The sequence below is a fragment of the Trichosurus vulpecula genome, chromosome 5, assembly GCF_011100635.1.
Source record: "Trichosurus vulpecula isolate mTriVul1 chromosome 5, mTriVul1.pri, whole genome shotgun sequence".
Taxonomy (NCBI): Eukaryota; Metazoa; Chordata; class Mammalia; order Diprotodontia; family Phalangeridae; genus Trichosurus; species Trichosurus vulpecula.
Window position 1 is genome coordinate 238810473 of NC_050577.1, and position 7141 is coordinate 238817613.

Genomic DNA, 7141 nt, shown 5'->3' on the forward strand with positions numbered 1-7141 from the left:
CAAAAAATGAAAATGTGGCTCTCAAATGTCAGAGATATCTTTCAGGGAGCTGAGACTTGCAAAATGCTTAGGGAACTTGATGTTTTTCAAACCCATGGCAAAGTCAGTGAATAATGTCAGGGCTTTGGTTTCTACCATAAGGAGGGAAAGAATTCTGCTAATTTCTCTCATGTGCTTCTATCCTGGATCTCAAACAGCAGGAAGCCTCCCTTTTTCAGTACAGGGAAGCAAGGATGTGGGAGTTGGTGCCAATGGCCCTAGTTACAGGGAGGAGGTGCCCATCCTGGATTTGGTGCATAATTCATGATGAATCCATTTTTACCCTTTCAGTGTGTCGCCAAGTTCCATGTAGATGATGATAAGTTAGTGGGGAAAAAAAAGATGAAATTCTTCAAGTTATTTTTAATTTTCCCCTGAATGTTCTATTTCAGATCTCTCAAATCTCTTTTGATGTCACGTCACATTAAGACAATAAACATGTATTAGCAATTACTATGTGCCATGCACTGTGCTAAGCCCAGGGGATGCAAATAAAGTATAACAACAAAAGCAAATCATTGTCCCTGCCCTCAACAGTCATGTACAAACAATATCTGTCTATCTGTCTGTCTATCTGTCTATAGATCTGTTGGTCTTTCACCTATCTATCTATCCATCAGTCTATCTATCTATCTATCTATCTATCTATCTATCTATCTATCTATCTATCCAGCCAGCCATCTGTCTGTCTATAGGTCTGTTGGTCTTTCTGTCTGTCTATCTGTCTGTCTGTCTATCTATATACAGAATAACTTGGAGTCCAACCTCAGAAGGAAAGCATTGGTATTAAAACACTGAGAACAGCTTCCTGTAAAAGGTGGGATTTTAGCTGAGACTTGGTGTCTATTTAAAAAAAATACTGAGGTGGGTTCTGCAAAGTGCACCCTTTTAATCAGTTATTTGGGATGGTTTTTGACACTGATTCGCTTCAGGCCTACATTTCATCCCTCTTTCTTGATGACCACTATAAAAGCTCTCTTAAAGCTGTCCTGCTTACAGCACTGACAGGTCATTTTTCAATTTCGTTTCTTACAGCTTAAAGATGAAGAAATGCCTTGCTCAGAAGGTGATGCTGTTTATTTAAGGGGGTGGAGGATTCCTGAAAACAAAGTTACCACTGCCGCTAATGGACCCAGCATAGATGCTGCTCCTGAAGGAAGAGAAATTGTATTTGCTGGTAAGGATATAACAGTGGAAAAGAGAAGGGAGTGGAATTCTAAAGCTGGGACTAGAGTAGGAGAGCTAGGGCTTTGTCCTAGGTGCCAGCATCTGGAAGATAGTGGGGAGTGGAAGAGGTATTCTTCTTCTGAAATGAAGTTCATAGACAGTTGTCCCTATGCTTTTACCTTTATGACATCTGTCAATTTGTAAAGAAAAAAAAGGAGGAGGAGGAGGAACAGGAGGAGAAGGAGGAGGAACAGGAAGAAAAGGAGGAAGAGGAGGAGGAAGAGGAGGAGGAGGAGGAGGATAAGGATAAGGTGGGCCCTAGTAGGAGACAGGGGAGTGGCAGACTGGGAGGGAATGGAGCATTCTCTTTGCTCCAAACCTGACAAAATTGAAGCTATTCACCATAAACTTCCTCTTCTCCCCTCTTCCTCATTTCCTGTCTCTCAGATGTCTTCTGCCAGTATCTCTTCCTTCACTTTTAACTCACACAAAGAGGCCCTTCGCCCTTACCGAGGCCCACTCCTCTACTGGCACAAGTGATCTCAGTCCTTCCCATCTCCTCCTTTGGGTTGCCCCCTATCCTTACTGTATCACTTATCTTCAATCTGTCCCTGTCTACTACTTCCTTCTCTACTGTTTACAAACATGCCCATGTTTTTCTCCCATTGTCAAAAAACTCTCACTTGAGTGCATCCCTGCAAATTATTATCCTGTATCTCTTCTACTTTTGTGGCCATACTCCTTGAAAAAGCTCTCTATATTAAATGTCTCCACTTTCCCTCCTCTCGCTTCTTAACCCCTTACAATCTAGCCTCCAACCTCATCATTCCACTGAAACCGTCTTCTCCAAAGTTATCAATGATCTCCTAATTGCCAAATCCAGTGGCCTTTTCTCATTCCTCATTCTTCTTGAACCCTCTGCAGCCTTTGACACTGCTGTTACTTTCTTTAATATTCTCTTCTTTCTAGATTTTCAAAGCACCAATCTCTCCCATTTCACTTCCTATGTATTAGGCAGCTTCCTCAGTCTCCTTGGATGGATCCTCATCTAGGTCATACCCAGTAACTATGGGTGTCCCACAGGACTCTATTATGAGCCCCTTTTTCTATTCATTCTATATTTCACTTGGTAATCTCATCTGCTCCCATGGATTTAATTACTACCTGTATGCTAATGATTCTCAAATCTACCTATCTCTCTGACCTCTAGTCTTACATCTCTACCTGTCTTACAGACATTTTGACTAGGAGACATCTGAAATTCAACATATCCAAAACTAAATTCATTATCTTTCCACATAAACCGTCATTCACTCCTAACTACCTTATTAATGTCTAGAACAACACCATCCTCCCAGTCCCTCAGAATTACAATCTCCTTGTCACATCATCAGTTATCCCTTCCCCCATATGCAACATTTTCCCGCAGTTGCTAAATTTCAACTTTGCAACATCTCTTGAACATGCCCACTTCCTGACACTGTCACCATTCTAATGCATATCCTCATCACCTCATGCTTGATATATTTCAATCACCTCCAGGTGGGTTGCTTCCTTCAATCTCTCCCCATTCTAACTTATCCTCCATTCAGCTGCCAAAATGATTTTTCTAAAGCATAGTTCCAACCATGTCCAACTCTATAAACTCTAGTGGTTCCCTATTCCCTTCAGAAACAAATATAAATTCTCTCTACCAGCATCCATGTTGGACATAGAAAGACTGCATGTGCTTACTTGCTTGTGAAGCATGGTGGTGAAGGCTATGTGCATTTTGAAGGCTGACAGTCCCATACAAGGCATGTTGTTCTTTTAGTAGAAGCAGGTTGAGGAGCCTGTGGAACTCTTGGGAAGTATTAAAGAATTAACTGAAGAAAATCATGGATTCCATGTCCACAACTTTGTTATATCAAGGATGTATCAGTGCAGGTATTCACTTTAACCCTCATTCTAAACAAACAAACAAACAAACATGGTGGACTAAATGATGAAGAGAGGCATGTTGGGAACCATGGCAATGAGACTGCCAATAAAAATAGTGTAGCAACAGTGTCCATCAAAGATTTTCTAATTGAACTTTCAGGAACAATGTCTACCATTGACCATACTATGGGGGTCCAAGAGAAAGCTGATGACTTGGGCAAAGAGAAGTCCAGAGAGTGAAAGTGAACAGGTGGGAAATGCTGGACCTCACTTAGCTTACGGCATAATTGGGATTGCTAAGTAAATCAATTTCCTAGGATATAGCTCAAACAAAGGAACAGAAAGATGTTGATGATTACATGTAACAATATACATGGCAAGACCATTAAACACTACTCTTAAGTCAAACACACACACATACACACACACACACAGACACATACACACGCTCTTCTTCCTGATTCTCCACCATTTAAGGAGGGTTCTCAGAGAATTTACCTCATTATTTTCCACCCATCTGCTTTTCTGAACTTCATGATCTCTAGAAACTCATTCTGCAAAATGAAATCAGCTCTGAAACTCTCATCTCCTCAGATCTTTCCTTGCTCTAGCTACAGGTCTTCATCATGCCCCTGGGCAAGGTAATCTCCTCCCTCCTCCTACTCTTCCTCAGCTTTTCAATCTCTGTTTGTTGTTTTCCCAATAGCTTTTTGATGAAAGGAATTGTCTGGTGTATTTCTTTATATTCTCCCCAGTTACCACAGTGCCTGGCATATAGTAGGTGCTTAATAAATATTTATTAACTCTGATATATGTATGTATATGAGATTTGTATTTACTTGTACAATCCACTTTTCTGTTCTACCTTGTGTATGGAAATGTTCTTTTTTAAGCATCATTAAGTTTGAAATAAAAAGAATAGGTACTGTATTTTTCCCTTTCTTTGTATCCCTAGCTTTTACCACAATGTCCGGCATTTAGTGTACGCTTAATCAGTGCTTTATGACTGACAACTCTCTTCTCTATTCACTGTACCACCACCCTAGTTCAGGCTCTTATTATTCAGGCCTCTGTAGAGTCTTCCTAACTGGATTTCCAATTCCTCTTACATACTCTGATCAGATTAGTCTCCCCAGTGCAGACTGCTTATCACATTACTTCCTTGCTCCAGCCATTCCACAGGACTGGAATACTACCCTATCAATATCTTCAACCCCTGTCTCTGATACTTGAAATCCTATGCATCCTCTAAGATCCAGCTTAAATTCAACCTCTGCCAGGAAGTTTTTGATCCACCAAGCCAGGAATGATCTCTCCTTTCTCTCAATCTCATGGTACTTCACGTTTCTTTTTTGTACTCATTTTATTGTAGCTTATATTAAATTTATTTCTGTTCATGTATTATCTACTCTACCAATTATAAGCCACTTGAGGGCAACCACCCTTTTGTTCTTTATAAGCCGAATGAAAGCCCAGATCCAGCGTAGTGTAATTCTATTGCTTTCACTGACTCTCAGTGTGCCTTCCCTGTAGTGGATGCTTAATACACATTGATTGAATTTATTTAAGAATGATTCCATAACCATAGGTATAGGTTACTTCATCTTCATAATGCTAATTTGCCTATACATACATGATCAAAGTGATCTGAGACACATAGGCGGAACAGCGGAAAGAATGATGGATGAGGGTCAGGAATACAAATTTAAAATCCTGACGTAGATATTTTCTAGATGTATGATATCAGGAAATTTAACCTTTCTGGTCATCCAGTAAAATGGGAATGATAATAGCACCTGCCTCACTGGGTTGTTGTGAGGACCAAATGTATGTTGAAGAACATATGCAAAGCACTTTGAAAACCTTAAAGTATTTTATAAGAGGTGGATATTATTATTATTATTGGATTTCCCAGCATGAGCAATCTTAAATTGCATGTATATGTTTCATTAATGTATTTTATTTTTAAGTAAAATCTCTTGTCGGTAAAAAAGGTATTATTTTAGAAGCCCAAACACTAATAATGCTTTCAGTTCATCTCCTGGTCAGGATAATAGCATAGTATATGGCAGATGATAAAAGAAATTACCTATCTGTCTGTCTATCTGTCTATCTATCTATCTATCTATCTACCTATCTATCTATCTATCTATCTATCTATCTATCTATCTATCTATCTATCCATCTACCTACCTACCTACTTACCTACCTACCTACCAATATACCTACCTATTGGTTGTGGGCTCTGACCAGAATGAATCCTTACTTGAATTTAAGTCTTTCCCGAATCCTTCTAATTGAGTTAATCTAATTAGATGCCAGGTTCAGAGTGGGAAGTACTAATGACTGAGCTGCTTTCTCCAATGTAAATGCTTTTGGCCTTTGGGTCAGGAAAGCCTGAGTTTTAATTCTGCTTCTAACACCAGCTTATTGCCCTTTGGAGAGTACAGCACTTTTCCCTCCTTGTCTTTAGTTTCCATATTTGTAAAAAGAAGTGATTTAAATGAACTCCGAAGTCTTCTATTTTAGATGTAACAACTGATCATCCTCTGGGCACCGCAAATCTCCATTTCTTTATTAAATGAAATGGGAATGATAATATTTGTACACTTTCCACCTAGGGTTATTATGAAGCTCAAATGAGACCATATATGTAAAACACTTTCCAAACTTTAAAGGATTTGAAGTTAATTTTCTTTCTGCCCAAAACTCTCCTCTCTTCCTAACCTGTTACTGTTGAAGGTACCATCATTTACCCAGGCTCCCAAGGAAGGTGTCATTCTCAACTCCTCATTCCCAAGATTCAAATTGTTGCCAAAGCTTGTTTTTATCTCCATAATATCTTTCAGGTACATCCTCTTCTCTTCTCTTACCACCACACTGATGCAAACCCCCATCTTCTCATTCCCAGAATATTTCAGGAGACCACTGGTTGGTCTGCTTACCACAAGTCTCTTCCCTATTGCAATCTAGCCTCCACTCAGCTTACAAAATGATATTCATAAAGCTCAGGCCTGATTATAGCACCTCTTCTCTTCCCCCTGTCCAACACTTAGCAAATTACAGGGACTCCCTATCACTTGTGGGAACAAATACAAAATCCTCTATTCAGCATTCAAAACCTTTCTCTACCTGTCCCATCATTCTACTATTTTTATACCTCAAACCTATTAAGTACAGTCAATTCTGCTATATGAAGACATATGCATTCCCCCAAAACAGTATACTATACAAAATTGTGCAGTAAAAACCATAGGTCTCATGGGAAAAATGGAGTAGGAAGATAATGCTCAAAAATTTCCTCAGGGACACATAAAAGGATAAGAAACTAATAAAAATGACCACATAGTTTTACATATATACATATAAATATACACATATACAAACATATATATATATATATATATATACACACACATATGTGTGTGTGTGTGTGTGTGTGTATACATATACATATGTCCTTTAGTCATGTTCAAGTCTTCTTGACCCTTTGGACCATAGCACACCAATATTATTCACTGGATTTTCTTGGCAAAGACACTAAAGTGATGTTCTATTTCCTTCTCCAGTGAATTAAGGCAAATAGAGATTAAGTAACTAGCCCAGGGTGGCACAGTTTGTAAGTATCTGAGACTACATTTGAACTCAGGACTTCCTGACCGTAGGCCCAATGCTTTATCCACTAAGCCACCAAACTGCCTCTTAAAATAGTTTAGAAGTACATAAATAATACAAAAGTGTCAACATTCTGCCCTCAGGCTACTGCTGGGCCTACTGCCTGGGCCTGGGTGAACAGCCCTTAGTTCCTCCACCCTTAGTTCCTACTATTCCAGAAGATATAAAATAAATATGATGCTTTATCTTGACAATTCCCTGCAGATTTTTGTGGAAGTGGGTGCTGAGAGGATTGAAGCGTGAATCACTGTGAAGTAGGGCACTTTTCTGAGTTTTCTCAATGTTTCTCCCTATAAAAGCAAATAGGAAATTTACATTATGCTCAAATCATTCCCTAATA

At 39.2% G+C, this 7141-nt stretch overlaps 1 pseudogene; it reads left to right on the plus strand.

Annotated features, from left to right (window-relative positions):
• The first annotated feature begins 2953 nt into the window (after positions 1-2953).
• On the plus strand, positions 2954-3430 carry LOC118852279 (annotated as a pseudogene).
• The last annotated feature ends 3711 nt before the right edge of the window (positions 3431-7141 follow it).